This window comes from Hemicordylus capensis, chromosome 3 (assembly GCF_027244095.1).
Source record: "Hemicordylus capensis ecotype Gifberg chromosome 3, rHemCap1.1.pri, whole genome shotgun sequence".
NCBI classification, from domain to species: domain Eukaryota; kingdom Metazoa; phylum Chordata; class Lepidosauria; order Squamata; family Cordylidae; genus Hemicordylus; species Hemicordylus capensis.
The window spans coordinates 305,352,119-305,371,614 of record NC_069659.1 but is presented as its reverse complement, the minus strand read 5'-3'; the positions used below and the strand labels follow the sequence as shown (position 1 = coordinate 305,371,614).

Genomic DNA, 19,496 nt, shown 5'->3' with positions numbered 1-19,496 from the left:
GACTCTATCCTTAGAATTAGTCTAAATTCACCACTTTAGAACACGAGCCTCCCATCTCATAGAAAGAACAAAATACATTATTACACTGAATCACTATGACAGCTTATGTGAATTGATTATTATGGAGACAAGCCATTTTAATCAATACCACTATTCAGAGTCTGCCTCCATGAAATTACTGTACTTACCTGTTACGGCAGATTAAAATGTCGCAGATGGCAGTGATATGATGAGTAGAAGAGCAAAGAAAAACATTCACCTTTTCAATAAAAGCCAACACTATATACAAAGGACCAGTTACAATATGAACCACTACAGTCTTATAACTGGAAAGGCAGAACAAAAATTTCCTCCTGAAATTCACATTCCAACAGAACTTTGCATTATGACAGCAGTTGTTCCTTCTTGAACTCCAGGAGGTCTAGAACAGCCTCGAAGTCAAGAGGACTCCATTGTCTTTCCATATTCCGACTAACGCTGTTCAAACGCTGTTCTGATTTCAAAATCATAGGAACCAACAAAACTCCAAGATATTTTCCAAGATTTGTCTGTAATGACATCCACACTAATATAACCAGGAAGCACCCATAGGTCGGCATCTGTAGATAACAAAGCCTCATTCAAACATGCAAGAAAACATGGTGTTGGAATTAGGCTAGAGATGTTAGGGTCCAGTTCTAAAAAAACCAAGAAAGAACAAGAGAATGGAAGCAAGAGGTTAACCAACAGGCACAAAGTAGTTTTGTGACGATACAATGAAAAATCCAAAGGAATTCTATTGCATCAGGTACCAATAGCACTGCTGCCCACTCAAAAAACCTAAACTTCAAGCTGTGCTGCATTTATCACTGTGTACCTTTATAATGTCCAATAAACTGCTTTAAATTAATTCAAGAACCCTTATGTGAATGTGGATTTGTGAAAATATTTTTATTTAAAGCGTACTAAGGCCCCTTATCTACAAATAATTCTTGAAAGGCCTATTTTATTAACAGCAAGAAGGAAAAAAGCTAGTCATTCTGAAACAGTGATTCCCAACATGTGTTTTCCCCCTATGTTAAGTCAGGTCAGGAATACCTGTTGCAATATTTAGCCAAAACGGAGCTCTTTCTAACACCTATCAACATTCATGATAGTTTCAGTGGTCTCACAAAGGCAAGTATCCTACTTTAGCATGGAGAGCAACCTTGTGTATTCTATATATTTCTAGTGAAATTTTGCAAATTAGGAATAAACACGTTTCTTTAAAACGAAAAAGCTCTTGGCCCTCAGGATTGATAAGAAATATTTGATGACTCTGATCTTTCCTTTGCTTCTCCATTCTAGTTTTCAGCCTCTCTTTCTGCATTTTCTCCTTCTCAAAAGGAAATTACTTAGGGGGTGGAAGGTGTAAAAATAAATAAATAGTGCACTCAGCTAATTTAAGTGCCCGGACCCACAGTGCAAAATATGGTATGTTCAGGTCAGTGGTAAGTTATATTGTTAATACTTTTATTCTTTAAAAAAAAAAAAAAAAAACCCCACCAATCTTTTGTTTAGTCACAATTACTGCACACTGCAAGAGAAAAGCAAAGCAGTTCCAGCTTCTTGCCTGCTTCTCTGAATGGTTGGTCCTCTTACCCACCCAGCCCCCAAGTTGACTTAAAAAGCAACAAAAATTGCAAGGACCTCCCCACCACCACCCGTTCAAAAAATATAAAAAATTTTTTTACATCTTTACATTGAAAATTCAGTTGCTTAAATATTGGATCCTTTAGAGTATTGTCCTTTAGAAACAGGAGGGAATGGGTAAAGAAATATGTGAGATGGGAATATGCTAAGTTGCGTGTTGAAATGTTTCTGCTAAGGCATATTTGCATAAATATACGTGTTTTATATTATTACATTCTTGTGAGTTCAGCTGTTTGTGCCCTCCAGAACCCATGTGTTAAAAATATTGTGTGTGTCACAGTGTTGTGTGTGTAGGGGGGGTGCTTAAATTGCAGTGGGACGGCAGGGGAGGCCTCCAGCGGGTGGGTGGGTGGGCAGTCTCCAAAGGCCTTTCAGGTCCAGGTTCCAAAATTACCTAGGTGCATAACTGGTTATGACCATTCTGCTTTTTTCTGGTGGCTAAAATGCCTCTTAAAGACCTCACATGCCTGAACTGCATCTTGAGGTTAGACATTACTGAAGCACTCTCTTCCCCACAGGCTGACAGAACTGACAATCTTGTGAAGTAAGCTACAGGTCTACTTACCTAAGGATATGTTTCATTCACTCCCTATCCAAGAACCCGAAGAAAATTCATAACACAGAGATTCCACCTCATCCTGAATGACAAAGTCTATTCCTTCCCCTTTCACACTATCAAGTTCAACCCAGCTTTGCTCACTAGAGCTTTTGTTCTAGTCTTTCCTTCCCATAGCCCAGTTCACTTATAATTTAACAATTTGCAAACTGCATATTTGCTATGTTCAGTCAAAGTATTTCAGTCACCTCAGGAGTCTTGTGCTAGGTTTGCCAGGAGGGAAAATGGTCACACTCTAAATGTATACTCTGCAAGACTATGAAAGCAGCACTTTGTATTTACACTTTAATCATTCTAGCATGGGAGTGTAATTCTACCACTTATGTTGTGGGTGTTCCAATAACATACTTTCCCCTGTCCTTTGTCACCTATGCACTACCATCATGCCCATACGCTCCTGTGTTGTCTTTCCCCCCATTTCTGGTTTCTAAAGAGTTAAAATAAAATGGAATTTCTCTTACACAGTTGCGGAGTTTAGAGACAAGTGAAAGTATTTGAAACTAGCAAGGCTATACTTCATAGTCTGTCATGGGAAATAGAAAGCATCTCTCATATCTGGGCATTAATGATCCAGAATCTAGAAGTTTTACACAAATGAGCTGCTTCTCATTCTCAGTAAAGCTTGCTATTTAGAGACTGTACCATAAATTCCTATTGCTTCCAAAGGTTTCTGCTCACTGAACAGAACCAAGCAGCCTTGGTAACTCTTTTGAAGTCTACGTCTCATCAATGTGACAGGCAACTAACTTGAAGCTTGGCCAAAGCCTAAAATATTGTAAAAAGTACCTCAAAACAGTAAAAGCCAGCTAAAAGGAAGAGAGCAAAAGGGTATTAGCCGAGAGCAGGAATTAAAATTTGAATTACAAACTCAAACCAAAGGAGGACAATACCTTTACCAACATAGGAGCCCCTGGTGGCGCAGTGGTAAAACTGCCACCCTGTAACCAGAAGGTTACAAGTTCGATCCTGACCAGGGGCTCAAGGTTGACTCAGCCTTCCATCCTTCCGAGGTCGGTAAAATGAGTACCCAGAACGTTGGGGGCAATATGCTAAATCATTGTAAACCGCTTAGAGAGCTCCGGCTATAAAGCGGTATATAAATGTAAGTGCTATTGCTATTGCTATATAAACTACAATATCCCATTTAGTGAGCAGCATTTTGCATTCTCAAGAACCTTTCCTCAGGCTAGAGGTTAAATAAAATAAACAACATCAAGCTTGAAAAAGATTTATGGAGAACTCAAAAGTATGTATACTACTTTGTGATATTTTAGTTGGTCCTAAGAAAGGTATTGCCTATTTGGGAAGTGGGGTGGGGGGAGGTTGTAGCAGCTCAACATAGCTCCCTATAATTTCTGTCTAATCTTCTCCAAATTATTATTATTATTATTATTATTATTATTATTATTATTATTATTATTATTATTATTATTGCATTTATATCCCACTCTTCCTCCAAGGAGCCCAGAGCGGTGTACTACATACTTGAGTTTCTCCTTCACAACAACCCTGTGAAGTAGGTTAGGCTGAGAGAAAAGTGACTGGCCCAGAGTCACCCAGCTAGTTTCATGGCTGAATGGAAATGTGAACTCGGGTCTCCCCAGTCCTAGTCCAGCACTCTAACCACTACACCACGCTGGCTCTTTAAAAAAACAAAACACAACAAAATGAACACCTCTTTATCCTTGCGGGCCACTCTGTGCTCTAGACAATAGGCTGAGATCAGAAGAATATTTAAGGAATAGACTCACATTTTCATGTTACATACAAAACCAAAGAGATATGCAACAATAACTAGAAAAGATTTTTCTTTTGAGTGAAACACTGGACAAATAGTGTGCCAGAGCCTGGAAATGGCTTGTGGGCTGCACACAGGCTGACACAGCTTTATTTATTATTTAGTACATTTATATACCTCCCCATACAAAAGGTCCCTAAGTGGTTCACAATATAAAACCAATTAAAACATTGACATAGTTAAAGCAGTTTAAAATACAACCAAAAATCAAAAACCGAAGCTTTAAAACTAAAAACTAAAAGCCTGACCAAACAGGTATGTTTTTACGTACTTCTTAAAAACATTCAGAGAAGGGGAAACTCTAATTTTGTTAGGAAGTGCATTCCAGAGTCCTGGAGCAACTCTAGAAAAGGCCTGGTTTCGAGTAGCCACTGAGCCGGTGGCAACCACAACCGGACTTCCCCAGATGATCTTAACAGGCAACAGGGTTGATGAAGGCGGTGATGCTCTCTTAAATACCTCGGACTCAAACCGTATATTTTGATACCACCCAAAACTCACGTCTCTGAGTGGTTTACAACAAGCAAACAAACAGAAACAGTTAAAATATTAGCTAAAATAAATAACAGAAAACTGAAAACATTACTTAAAACAAAATAAATGTCCCTGGGTAGCCACCAGACAAGCTGGTGGCAACCGCAGATGGACCTCTCCTGATGATCTCAATGAGTGGTGGGGGTTCATAACGAAGATGACGTTCTCTTTAAATACCCAGGGCCCAAGCTGTCTAGGGTTTTATAGGTTACTAGTATTTGTAAGCCCGTTTTAATAACGGGCTCTAGTGGGGGGGGTGCAGCTCTCGGCCTCACCTTGGGCTGCCAGCGGGCCCAGTCCCCCGGACTTGGGGTGGTTTTGGTTCGGCACTGGGGTGGGGGGGTTCTATTTAGGGCGGGGGAGGGCTTTACTTACCCCTCCTGCGCTTTCCACTTTAGTGACCGTAACTATTGAAAAAATCCGGGCGGCAGGATCCCTCGCTGCCCGCTTCAATTCAACACGATGGCGCCTCCCTGTTAAAGAAATCAGGCGGCAGGATACTTCCCTGCCACCCCCTTGAAGCCCCCTGCTGCTGCCACCCCCTTTCGCCCCCTTAAATCTCACCCCGGACCGACCGCGCTCTCTACAAACGGGCGGGCGGCGCGGCAGCAGGATGTACTCCCGCCTGCCAGCCCGCCCGCCGTCTGTCTGCTCTGCAAAAGTGTTTTGGAAGGAAGCCTTCTGCGCGTGCACGCTTCCCGCCATTGCCGTCTCTGCTCTCCCGGTCCCCCCGCAGGCCCTTATTTTAACTCTTTTATTTTCTCCCCGGCTTTTTTTTTTTTGTTCAACGCTGCTCTCCCGGTCCCCCGCTGCCGCCTTGGCCCTCCCGGTTCTTCCGCTGCCGCCTCATCCCTCCCCGTTCCCCCGCTGCTGCCTGTGTCCTCCCGGACCTCCTGCTGTTGCTAAACATGGCCGCCCGTGTCCCATGCACTCCGCGCATGCCCAGAACAGCCGAGAAAGACACGGGCCGAGAAATGACACGGGATCACGCTCAAGCCTTTTATTATAGAAGATAACCAGCACTTTGTATTTCACCAGGAAACTTGTTGGCAGTCAGGGAAATTCTTTTCAAATGAGTGTAATATGATCTCTTTGGGCAACCCCGGAGACTGACCTGTCTGCCGATTCTGTAATAACTGCATTTTCCAAACTACATACAAAGGCAGCCCAACATAGAATGAATTACTGTAGTCAAGTCTGGATGTTACCAGCATATGCACCACTGTTTTAAGGTCTATCTCCAGAAATGGACATAGCTGGTGAATCAGCCAAAACTGATAAAAAGCACTCCTGGCCTCTGTCTCAACCTGAGATATCATGGAAAGGTTTGGGTCCAGAAGTACGCCCAGACTAAGTACCTGCTCTTTCTGGGGGAGTACAACCCCATCCAAAACCAGCAGATATAAACCACTTCCTAAGTCTTGACCTTCCACAATGAGTACCTCTGTCTTGCTTGGATTCAGCCTCAGTTTGTTCTCCCTCATCCAGCCCAGTACCGTCTCCAGGAAGGCATTTAGGAAAGCTAGGCAATTTCCCGATCAAGTTGAAATGGAGAAAATAGATTTGGGTGTCATCAGGATACTGGTAACACCCTGCACCAAATCCCCTGATGAATTCTCCCAGCAGTTTCATGTAGAAGTTAAAAAGCAAAGGAGACAGTATGGAGTTTTGAGGGACTCCATACCAGAGCTCTCGTTTTGAAGAACAACAGTCTACAAGCAACACCATCTGGAACCTACCCAAGAGATAGGAGCAGAACCACTGCAGAGCTGTGCCTCTCACTCCCAATTCATTCAGGTGCCCCAGAAGGATAACATGGTCAATAGTATTGAAAGTTGCAGTGACACTCCCCGTCAATTCCTAATTGGAGATCATCCAGCAGGCCGACCAAGACTGTCTCAACCCCATAGCCTGCCTGAAAGCCAGTTTGAAAAGGGTCCAGATAATATACTTCCTCCAAGAGAGCCTGGAGTTGAGATGCCATCATCCACTCGATCACCTTGCCCAACCATGGGAAGTTGGAGACAGGTCTATAATTGCCCTAATCTGAGGGATCCAATGCAAGCCTCTTCAAGAGTGGTCTAATAATTGCCTCCTTGAGACAAGGAGGCATCCTGCCTCCCTCAGAGAAGCATTGGTGGGGAATAGAAGAATTGGCACTGGCAGAGCAGCTGGCCGTTGCAGAGGAAGGAAAATCAGTACTCAAGTAACTGTTTCCACTTCCAACTGCCTTGTCAACTCTCAGGCCTCAGGGAGCAGCTTCAATTACCCACAGAGTCTGGCCTTGCTTCTCTGCAATGCCAGCTCAGTTCAGAATAAGACCAAAATTGTCCATAATTTGATCGTGAATGAGGGAGCTGAACTGGCATGTATAACTGACCTGGCTGCGGGAGGCAAGTGGTCCTGTGTGGGCTCAGTTTCTCCCACCATGCTACTCTGTTGCACAGCAGGCATGGGGAAGTGGTGTGTGTGTGTGTGTGTGTGTGTGTGTGTGTGTGTGTGTGTGTGTGTGTAGTGGCTGTAGTCCATAAGAATATCATTTCCCTTATCAGGGCCCCTGTGAGTCAGCTAACTTATGATGAGTGTGTATTTTTGAGGCTGGGTACTAGGGATAGGTTGGGGATTCTGTTGGTGTATCATCCACCCCACTGTCCAACTGACTCCCTAACTGAGCTGACAGAGCTGGTCGCAGAGTTGGTGTTGGAGTCTCCTAGACTTTTGGTGCTGGGGGAATTCAATATCCACTTTGGGACTGGCTTATCTGGTGCCGCTCAAGAGTTCATAGCATCCATGACAACTATGGGCCTATCCCAATTAGTTTCTGAGCCAATTCATGTTGCTGGCCACGCACTCGATCTAGCTTTTTGTTCTGAACCGGGAGGGGGGAGTGTTCCATGGGTGGGGGATCTGGTGGTTTCCCCATTATCATGGATGGACCACTACCTGGTTAAAGTTGATTTCACATCCACAATCCACTCCTACAGGAGTGGTGTACCTATTAGGATGTCCATCCATAAAGTCTGCTGGACCCAGTAGGATACCAAAAAGCCTTGGAGGGTTTCGAAGTTGGTGCAGCCAGTGATTCTGTCGATGCCCTGGCAGGAACCTGGAATAGGGAACTCACCAGGACAGTAGAGATGATTGCTCCTAAGCGTCCGTTCCGAACTGCTTCTAAAATTGACCCTTGGTAGAGGAGTTGCGGGGCCTGAAGCAGCTGGGTAGGCAACTGAAACACAAGTGGAAAAGAACTCTGCTCAAATCTGAGAGGACACAGCATAGGACCCATTTGAAGGCTTATGCGGTAGCAGCACGTGCATCAAAAAAAGATTTTGGTCTGCGTGTATTGAATCTGCAGGTTCTCGTTCAGCAGAGCTATGGCAGGTTGTGAGGAGTTTACTTTCTGCTCCTTCTGCCTTAAATCAGTCTGCGGAAACATTCTGCTGTGATGCTTTTAATGGGTTCTTTGTGGACAAAATCTCCTGTATTTGGGCTGACCTGGACTCCACTACTCCTGCAGCGTCTATGAAGGAGGTGTCCAGCAATACCTCTTGCAGTATTAGGTTGGATCAGTTTCAATCTGTGAATCATGAGGATGTGGACAAGCTGCTTGTGGCGGTGAGGCCTACCACTTGTTCTCTGGATCCTTGCCTGACCTGGTTGCTTCTATCTAGCAGGGAGATTGATGGAGGTGGCCTAATTAATATCATAAATGCATCGCTGAGGGAGGGTAGGGTGCCTCCTTGTCTGAAGGAGGCAATGGTTAGACTGCTTCTTAAGAAGCCTTTCCTGGGCCCCTTAGTGGTGGATAGTTATAGGCCAGTCTCCAATTTCCCTTGGTTGAGCAAGGTGATTGAGATGGTGGTGGCCAACCAGCTCCAGGCTGTTTGGGAGGAAACTGATTATCTAGACCCATTTCAAACTGACTTTAGAGATGGCTATGGGGTTGAGACAGCCTTAGTCGGCCTGATGGATGACCTTTACCAGGGAATCAACAGAGGGAATGTGACTCTGCTGGTTCTTTTGGATCTCTTGGTGGTGTTTGATACCATCGACCACGGTATCCTTCTGGATCGCCCGGGGGAGTTGGGGATAGGGGGTACTGCTTTGCAGTGGTTCCGCTCCTATCTCTTGGGTAGATTCCAGGTGGTGGAGCTTGGTGAAGTTCCTCCTCAAAACAGGAGCTGTTATATGGAGTCCCTCAGGGCCCCATTCTGTCACAAATATTTTTTAATATGTACATGAAACCGCTGGGTGAGGTCATCAGGAGATTTGGTACTGGGTATTATTAGTGTGCTGATGACACCCAAATCTACTACTCCTTTTCATATTCTTCATCTGGAAATGGCATTCATTCTCTAAATGCCTGCCTACAGGCAGTAATGGGCTGGATGAGGGTTAACAAATTGAAGCAGAATCCAAGCAAGATGGAGGTGCTCATTGTAGGGGCTCAGAATCTGAGGGATGAGCGAGGCCTTCCTGCGCTGGATGGGGTTGCACTCCCCCGGAAGGAATAGGTACGCAGCTTGGGAGTACTCCTGGACCCAGGCCTTACCCTAGTATCTCAGGTTGAGGCTATGGCCAGGAGTGCTTTCTATCAGCTGCAGCTGATTCAATAGCTGTGTCTATTCCTCGAAGAGGACGACCTCAAAACAGTGCTGCATCAGCTGGTAACCTACAGGCTTGACTATTGCAATGCGCTCTATGTGGGGCTGCTTTTGTATGTAGTTTGGAAACTTCAGATAGTTCAAAATACGGCATCCAGATTGGTCTCTGGGGCAACCTGGAGAGACCATATTATGACCGTTTTAAAATAGCTGCACTGGCTGCTGATATGTTTCCAGGCAAAATACAAAGTGCTGGTTATTACCTTTAAAGCCCTGAATGGCTTAGGTCCGAGTTATCTTAGAGGGTGCCTTCTTCGGTACAATCCCCACTGCACATTATGGTCATCTGAGGTGGTCCATCTTTAGTTGCCAGCAACATGTCTGGTGGCAACTCAGAGGCGGACCTTCTCTGTGGCTCCTCCTGGGATGTGGAATGCAGAAATCCGCAATCTGAGTTCATTACTGGCTTTCAAGCCCTTAAGACCTATCTGTTTGGCCTGGTTCCAGGGTTTTTAAACTGTTTTTAAACCATAAAGGTTTGGCCTGATTTTCCAGCATTTAAAGAACTATTTTAATTGTTTTAATAATGGTTTTATGTTGTCTTTATATTTTTCTATTTTAACAGTTAATTGATTTTAGTGTTTTAATGTAAACCACCCTAAGCCATTTTTGGAAGGGCGGTATAGAAATCAAATAAATAAATAAATAAATAAATAATGATCTTAACAAGGCCATCTGCAATAACCTCACTGCTAGATCGTATAAGGCATGTTGGGCAAGGGTCAAGAGAACAGGTGGTGAGGTGCACTGCCCTAAGTATCTTGTCCACATCCTCGAGAGTCACAAACTGAAATTGATCTAATTTAACCATTTAGGGGATGGAGCTGCTCTGGGAAGAGCATCTAGGTTCCAAGTTCCCTCCCTGGCATCTCCAAGATAGGGCTGAGAGAGATTCCTGCCTGCAACCTTGGGGAAGCCGCTGCCAGTCTGTGTAGACAATACTGAGCTAGATGGACCTATGGTCTGACTCAGTATATGGCAGCTTCCGATGTAACCACACAAAAGGAGTTGCTGGACACCTACACAATAGATTCACTCTGCAGTAACTGTATAGTTCAGCTTGAATATGAGAGATTTTATCTGTAAAAAGTTCATTTAAAATATCACAATGGGAAACTGATGGATCCAAATACTCATTCGGGGGGGGGGTGTACAAGCCCCCTCAAAACCCTAGACAACGCCACTGGATGTGAGCTTGCAGAAGCAATGCAGGCAGGAAATAACTGTTTCTTTGCTGCACACATTGCCAGAGCATAAATCTTTAAATGCACTCTGTTGTAATCTGTCAGATTTGAGCAGAGTCTTTCTCCACTTCCACTTGAGCTGTCTACCTTACCGTTTCAGCCCCCATAGCTCTTCTGTATATCAAGGGGCTAATTTAGAAGTGGGTCGGAGATGACGCTTAGGAGCAATCATATCTATTGTCCTAGTAATTTCATTATTCCAAGTCTGAACCAGGGCATCAACGGAATCGCTGGCAGAACCAATCTTAAAACCTAAGGTTTCTGGAATCTTATAGGATACAATAGCCTTTGGGGGCAGAGCATCCTAATAGGTCCTTCACCCTTGTGGAGGCAGGTTGAGGCTGTGAGTCCAACCTTAACCAGATGGTGGTCCGTCCATGACAATGGGGAAATCACAGCAGTCCCCACCCATGGAACACCTTCCTGATCAGAGCAAACAAACAAACAAATTGAGAGTGTGACCAGCAATGTGTGTTGGTCCCAAGACCACCAGGGATAGAAAATGGATTTTTTTAAACCTAGAAATAAAACTTTTCCAGCTGCACAAGTATTTGGGCAAAATGTTTCACCTAACAGACAATAAAATTTAAATCAAAGCCAACCCCAAACTAATGAACTTTCACCTGATTAAGCAATGCAACAGTTTTTGGTTCACAATACACAAGTGACTTTGTATCAAGTTTTATTAAGGTCCAATGAAGCGGGATTTAGAATTTCATTAGTTTTTGGAGCAATGTCTGAAAATGAAAGTTTTTATTCTTTTAAAGGCCACTTTGTCTACTTTTTTAAATCTAGAAGTTTCCAAGTTAGACCTTTAGCATTCCTTATGTCTCTTCCTTGCCCTCTTATTATGTTTGCCTGATAAAGAGAATACTCCATTCTTAGCAACCGCAAGAGCAGTCTGTAAAATCCGAAACATCTGTAAAAAGATTTTTCTTGAGCTTCATGTAAAGACGAGTGAAAAACCTATCAGAGTCTGATAAAATACAAGGAATGCTCATCAGCTTTACACAAAGCATTGGAGATCTGAATGAGAGGTAAGATTAGTATGATGATGATATTCAGAAACTTACACCACAGATTTAGGATTATGCAAGCCATCAAATACAGCATGCCATTTTTTTGTTTTCAAAAAAACCCTGAAGCTAATATATTATCACTACTTGATGTCCACAAGAAGTCCTATAGATACTGCTCTATTACATGGAATAGTTATGAACTGGGAGCAGACTTTCACTATTATGGAAATGTAGGGCTGTAAAGCAGCCCTGCACAACAGTGACATGAATGCTACTTGAAATGACAGGATTTAACTTGGAATTGAATACAGCCATTTCAAAAGGTAATTGGAAGGATTTGATTTTACCAAAGACTAAAAAATAAATAAATCTAGGGCTTGTTGAAAAAAAGACAATGAAAATCTCCAATAGCATAAAAGGGTGCCAGGCAAATTATGAGATCTCATGACTTTGACAAAACCTTTTACACTAATCCATGATTAATTAGATAGTTTTAGGCATAATGGCCACTTTACCTAACTTACTGGTAGAAAAGAGCTGTAGAACTCTCTAGTTTTAACAATGTGATGATTCAATATTAAATTGAGTATCTTAAAAATAAACTTGTGTGAACAGTCACTGGCTGACATCTAGACAAATGCAGCCCTCCTACTGCTGTGGTGCTGGTGAGGGCTAAAGGCAATTTCATCAACCTCCCTTTCACTCTGAAGCCCATTGTGCCTGCAAAAAATAACTTCCCAAGTCCTACACGACCCTCATGGACAAGATTTTAGCAGGCCCAGTGGGCTTCAGAGTGAAAGGGAGACAAACAAAAATTGCCTTTCCACCCTAGTACCAGCACAGCATTAGCAGTATAAAGTAAAGTGTGCCGTCAAGTCGATTTCGATTCCTGGCCCCCACAGAGCCCTGTGGTTGTCTTTGGTAGAACACAGGAGGGGTTTACCATTGCCATCTCCTGAGCAGTATGAGATGATGCTTTTCAGCATCTTCCTATATCGCTGCTGCCCGATATAGGTGTTTCCCATAGTCTGGGAAACATACCAGCGGGAATTCAAACTGGCAACCTTCTGCTTGTTAGTCAAGCATTTCAGGCAGCAATTCAGAATCACAATGATTTGAAACGCAGAAGACATACCATGGAGCATTTTAAAGCAGATTCCCTAATCTATTCCCTACAAAAGCCCTTAACATTTAAAAGAACACACACACACCCTTGAAATTTCTAGTTGGCCTTGTCAGAACAAAGAATTATGAAGTAACTGAATTTCATTTTATTATAATGTGCTCGCACACACCAACCACACTTCTGGCTTTGCTTCTATCTTGACTATTTTGTATTGTCCAAAACTAAAACAACGTGTGTTCAAAATCAGAATGCAAGATATTCTAAGGTCTTCCAGTAAGGAGCCCATAATTAGAAAATTATCTCTACTGAGTTACCTCTATAACCAATTCCCCAAACTTCGAAAACAGAGAGGGCTCATGTATCAAAGTACCACTTAATAATCAGGACATACAGAATTAGCAAACATCCAGTTGGAGGTGAGATTTCATTCTGCAAAAATATCTCCAAACCCTTACCAAAATAAGCAAGACATGATATGTAAGAGTTTGAATAGTCATGGACAGCTCTGAATGTCTTATCTACAACAATACAAAAGTCAAATCTCTACTAAAGTTTATACAGAGTTATATGATTTGGTGAAGGTGAATTAGAGTTTTATATAATTGTAGCTATTTATTCGGAAAATTAATTCTGAGATGGCATCAGTTCTGTGCATCTCACTAGAATCAATGTCACACATCTTTAATAGTTTAGGCTAATGGAGAAAATATTCTTAAACAATTTAATTTGTTTAAAGAAAAAACATATCAAAAATTTAAGGTACAATGCTGAAGAGGCATAAATGTGTTAGCTTTCTCCATTAAATGGTTGAACAGAATAGTCATATTCAAAAAATGAAAAAGCAGTAGTGAGGATTATGTAATAGCTTGAAAGGATTATTTAGTAATTGGATTCTTGCAAATACAGAGCTTCTAATCTTCCCCTCTCCAAGCCCTTCCCCGTCTTCTTTTCAGCCACCAAATATATTTGTTAGTCATGCCTGTAAATCAGGGAATTATGTTCAATATGGCCTTGTCCCATAAATTCCCACATCTGATACTGAATCTTGAGTCTTCCTGCACTTAAGCTCCAACACCATTCATTCTCATACAGTATATTCACAACTCCAACCTTGTGCATTCTGACTGCCTTCAACAGCCTCAGAGTTCTGTGCTCACCATAGTGATTTTTTCTGCTGTCCCTTCTGTTGCAGTCCCTCATACCTCTTAAAAACACTCTAAGGGCTAAAACGCTTCCAAAAAGACATGGCACATAGCACTGAGAGTCATGGAAGGGAAACAGGCAGAAACTGTGACATTTTCCCCACTGCGGGGGGATGGGGCAATGTAAGAGCCTTCTACTTGTGTAAGGGACACTTTAGATACAAGCCACTGAATTTACTTAATTTTTTTTTTTGTTCTAAACCTTTGCTTCAGTTTTCCCTTTATCTTCACTATACAGTATAGGCAACTGGGCAAGGCCCATCATTGTGTTGTTTCATTCCACTGTCAAGGAACTATTTTTCTCTGCTGATTCAGGTGGCCAATTTACACCTAGAATGTGGACTATGCATTCCCAACAAAACTTCCATTTTCTATCAAGAGGTAGTTAAAAGCACCGTATTGAAACTGATTTTTGCATCCCGCAGATTTCAAAGTTTTCAGCCTTAACACCCATGCTTTGCTGTCTTTAGGAACAAGAGGACTAAAAATAAGTAGAAATATTAGGAACACTGAGGAAGATGACAGTGTTTTCATACAAGTAATAAACCTTTTAAACTAACAGAATAGTGCAAGATTTGTATAACCTGCATGAAATACTTTTCCATGTGTTTTGCTTTTTGATAAATGGTCTAGCACACTCAGACTCTTGATCCATCTACTCATATCATACACCAAATTTGTCTATATTTAGCCAGCTATCAGATATGGTGCAACAGCCACCACCTTAAGCCCTAAATCAGTGGGAATACTGACTTCCTAAAATGGAGGGAAAGTAGTTTCCAAGTGGCAGAATGAAAGTAACCCCTTCTAACTGAGCAAATAAGCACCTTTTAAGTGGTGATTCTCTTGTATTTAGCAGGGAGGAGAGCAATTGTCTGTATCCAACACCAGCACAGCATCCCTCCACTGGCTGTTGCTGGTGTCTACCTTATATTTCTTTTTAGATAGTGTGCCCTTTTGGGACAAGGAACCATCTTATTTATTTTTCTGTGTAAACTGTTCTGAGAACTTTTGATGAAAAGCAGTATATAAATATCCACTGTAGTAATAACTTTCTGGGCACTCTTTTCCTTTTCACCCAAAAGCCTAATAAATATTCATCTCACTTTCACTTCCAAGGTTCTTTAACATTCTCTAATCAAGTTAACATCTAATCGGACTTTCACACTTGCCTCTTATCAAGCCAGCACAGATCTGTAGGATCAGCTTAACCATGCCTGCAATTCAAAAGAGAGCTGCATGTCACATTCAGGGCTATTTTTCAGGGAAAAGGTTAGCTTTACAGACTTAGCAACATGCTTTCCGCAACAGATGAAGCTTGATTGTTTGCCCATTCACAATTAGCTTGCTTGAGGAGTAGATCTCAGTACACATTACATAAGAATCAGTTGATAATTTGTGCTTGTTCTGAACTTTTGGCAACTCATTTATTTAACATATTTGTGTACCATCCACTACCAAAGTCTCTAAGCGGTTTACAGCAATACAACAAACCAAGAAGTAGTTTTAAAACAATTAAAACTTTGATTTTGCATTGTGTCCTGGTTTTTGCATTGCAAATTGTAGTCCTGGCATTATCCAACCAGCAGGTGATACCTGATAAAGTAACTATTGTTCCTGTGAGCTGTTTACATATACTATCATATTTATGTATATAGAACCATCTGTGTTACTTTACACAGAAATAAAATTTTGTTCCCTGTTGGGGGGCTCATAATCTTTTTAAAAAGAGAGACTCTGTATGCAAAAGGTCTCACGTTGAACCCCTGGCATTCAGTCCCTGTGTGGAAAACCCTTTGAGGTTGAAAGATGTTTGGCTCCTTTGGTTCGTCGAGATCGTCTTAGAATCTGTTTGAGCAGCAGCACAAGGGATGCTATGCAATTGCTACTTCCCTGCTAAATATAAGATATCTACCATTTTTAAAAGGTGCTCTTTGCCCAGGGATTTCCTGATTATGTTTATAAAAACCTGTGTATCAACCAACTCAAGTTGTAGCTGGAACCTGAAAATGGCATTGCAGATGGTCACATATCTTGGTTTGTAGCCATGTTGAGCTCAAGAGAGACTGTGCCTTCCAGAGGGACCTCAGATGCTATACCAACCTGCCTTACATTGTCCAACTGGCAAACCTTCCCTACATTATCCACTTTGCAGGCACTGGCCCTGACTGCAAAGGAGGCTGGCTCCCCTAAAGTAAATCAGGGTTTCATGAAGAGCATGGGTTCAGATATAGCGTGAACCTAAGGGGTAATATGCCAATTTCAGTTCTTAGTTACATTCGTTTTCCAACCCCGAAGAAACATGCCATAGGGTGAATTCACATGATCACAAGCAACTGGGTAACTGAGATTGCAAGTCGGTTCTGTGCTATGTATTAATACATCCTATATGGATAAAGATCTTTTTGTTCACACAGGCCTTTTAAATTTGGGTTTTCAGATTTGTTCTGGTTTTTAAACTAATTTTAAAATAAGTTTTTTAGCTGTTTTGTATTGTATTGTATATTTTCTTTTTAACTTTTTTTTGGTCTGTTTAATGTGTTAAGTGTTTTTATTGTATGTTTTAATCCTCTGTTGTGAGCTGCCCAGAGAACAATTTGTTATGGGGCGGCTAACAAATAAAGATGATGATGATGATGATGATGATGATGATGATGATATGTATATCCCAATTTAAGTTTCCCCCAGCTCAGTTATCCACTATGATCATGCTTTGAAAGGCAACCTGAAATTACACAGCATATAAATTAAATATCAATACTGCTAGACCTACTAAAATCAGGGAGGTTAGATCTATACCTAAGCTCAAGTATTCTGAAATGTAACTGAATACATTTTATGTTCTTTAAAAAAAACACCAGACACACATATATAATCTTAAACAATTAAATTTTTCAGGGCAGGCTAAAGTCCCATTTGACTATAGTGATTACAAACCGCTTCATGAATAGAGGCATTTTTTTCTCCATGGCTTTATTTAAGTCTTTAAAAAAGATGAAGAGAGATGGGTGTTTAAGTTTCTTGGCAAACAGCAACGTCTAATATGGAAATACTTTCCCTGATATATAGATACTCTCTGTGGTCACTCAGTATAATACAGAAAATTCAGTCCGCTTAGGCCAACTTCATCTATACTTACTTCACAGTTAAGCCTTGGTGAATAATGGTAAAAATTAAGTCTTTCCTCCCCACTCTTTTTCCAAAGCAAGCAGGAGAGGAGAGCTGGTCTTGTGGTAGCAAGCATGACTTGTCCCCATAGCTAAGCAGGGTCTGTCCTGGTTGCATCTGAATGGGAGACTTGATGTGTGAGCACTGCAAGATATTCCCCTCAGGGGATGAAGCCGCTCTGGGAAGAGCAGAAGGTTTCAAGTTCCCTCTCTGGTTTCTCCAAGATAGGGCTGAGAGAGATTCCTGCCTGCAACCTTGGAGAAGCCGCTGCCAGTCTGTGAAGACAATACTGAGCTAGATAGACCAATGGTCTGACTCAGTATATGGCAGTTTCCTATGTTCCTATGTTGATGTTGAGCATTTTTCGAGAAATAAAAGGCTTCTGGATGAGCACAAGGCTCTCCTGAAGGCCAACAATGAACCCAAGCTACAGATTTCTGCCAGGAGTGCATTCCACAGCTCAGGAGCAGCAACAGAGAAGGCCCACCTCTAAGTCGCCACCAGATGTACCAGTGGTAGCTGGAGAAGGCTGGTAAAGATGTTAAGCCATGAATGTCTATAGGGAGAGCATTCCACAGCTCAGGAGCAACTATTGAGAAGGCCCGTTCCTGAGTCACCGCCGAGCTGGCGATATATAGAGATGGACCTCTCTTGATTATCTTACTGTGCAGTGGGTAACAACTTTTAGATTGTGAGCCCTTTGGGGACAGGGATCCAACTTATTTATTATTTCTCTGTGTAAACTGCCCTGAGCCATTTCTGGAAGGGTGGTATAGAAATCGAATAAGTAAATAACAACAACAACATGTAGAAGAAGCTGGATCTACAACAACAACAACAACAACAACAACATGTAGAAGAAGCTGGATCTACAACAACAACAACAACAACAACATGTAGAAGAAGCTGGATCTAAGCCATTCAGGGTTTTAAAGGTAATAACCAGCACTTTGTATTTTGCCCAGAAACATAACAGTAGCCAGTACAACTGTTTTTAAAAAGGCATAATATAGTCTCTCCAGGTTACCACAGAGACCAGTCTGGCTGCCACACTCTGAACTAACTGAAGTTTCCAAACTACATACTAAGGCAGCCCCACGTAGAGTGCATTGCGATAGTCAAGCCTGGAGGTTACTAGTTGAAGCACCACTGTTTTGAGGTCATCTTCTTCCAGGAATTGACACAGCTGTCAAAGCTGGTAGAAAGCACTCCTGGCCATAGCTTCAACCCGAGATACCATCCAGCACAGGAAGATCTAACTCACCCCTCAAATTCCGAACCCCTACAAGGAGCACCCCCCATCTTGCTTGGATTCAGCTTCAATTTGTTATCCCTCATCCAGCCCATTACTGCCTGTAGACAGGCATTTAGGGAATGAATGCCATTTCCTGATGATGAAGATGACAAGGAGAAACAGATTTGGGTGTCATCAGGATTGGAACATAGGAAACTACCATATACTGAGTCAGACCATTGGTCCATCTAGCTCAGTATTGTCTACACAGACTGGCAGCAGCTCCTCCAAGGGTGCAGGCAGGAATCTCTCTCAGCCATATCTTGGAGATGCCAGGGAAGGAATCTGGAACCTAGATGCTCTTCCTAGAGCAGCTCCAACCCTGAACCAGCCTCCTCCAGTTCCGTGCACATCCCTACCCCCTATACCTGAGCCCTATACCAACACCTCCTTGAAACCATTAAGACATACCTGCCATGTCCCTATTTTCACATTCACCTGAATGGTGGCAGGTATTATTATGGTTGGCAAGCGTGATGAGAAGGACCTTCTCTGTAACCTCTAGCCAGCTCTAGAGCCAGTCTGAAATGGGTCTAGAGAATCAGTTTCCTCCCAAACCGCCTGGAGCTGGTTGGCCACCACCATCTCAATCACCTTGCCCAACCATGGGAGTTTGGAGGCTGGACTACAACTATCCACTGCTAAGGGATCTACAGAAGGCTTCTTAAGAAGTGGTCTTACCATTGCCTCCTTCAAACGAGGAGGCACCCTACCGTCTCAGAGCGACTCATTTATGATATTAACTAGACCACCTCCAACAATCTCCCTGCTAGATAGAAGCAGCCAGGTCGGGCAAGGATCCAGAGAACAAGTGGTAGACTGCACCACCCTAAACAGCTTGTCCACATTCTCAGGAATCACAGATTGAAACTGATCCAATCTAATACTACAAGAGGGATTGCTGGCCCGTTCATAGACTTTGCAGAAATAGTGGAGTCCAAGTTGGCCCAAATATAGGAAATTTTATCTGCAAAGAACCCAATAGAAACGTCACAGCAGAAGAGTTTCCAGTGACTGATTTAAAACAGAAGGAGCAGAAATTAAACTCACAATCCAAGTTAGCTCTGCTGAACGTGAACCTGCAGTCGTGATGTATGCAGACCAAAATCTGGTTTTTTGCCACACGTACTGCCACATAAACATTCAAATTGGTCCTGTGC

General features: G+C 42.4%; 1 protein-coding gene across 4 annotated transcripts in view; it reads right to left on the bottom strand.

Annotated features, from left to right (window-relative positions):
* The window catches only part of PXYLP1 (2-phosphoxylose phosphatase 1), a 151,004-nt gene that overhangs the window by 81,564 nt on the left and 49,944 nt on the right, over positions 1–19,496 (bottom strand). The window contains exon 1 of one of the 4 annotated variants that reach the window (XM_053308736.1): positions 7,744–7,765. The exons of 2 other annotated variants lie outside the window; for them this stretch is intronic. The gene's annotated coding sequence lies outside the window, so the exon portion shown is untranslated. Of the gene's footprint in view, positions 1–188; positions 334–7,743; positions 7,766–19,496 lie in introns of those variants that run through there. One more of the 4 variants, XM_053308734.1, reaches the window with a different exon arrangement.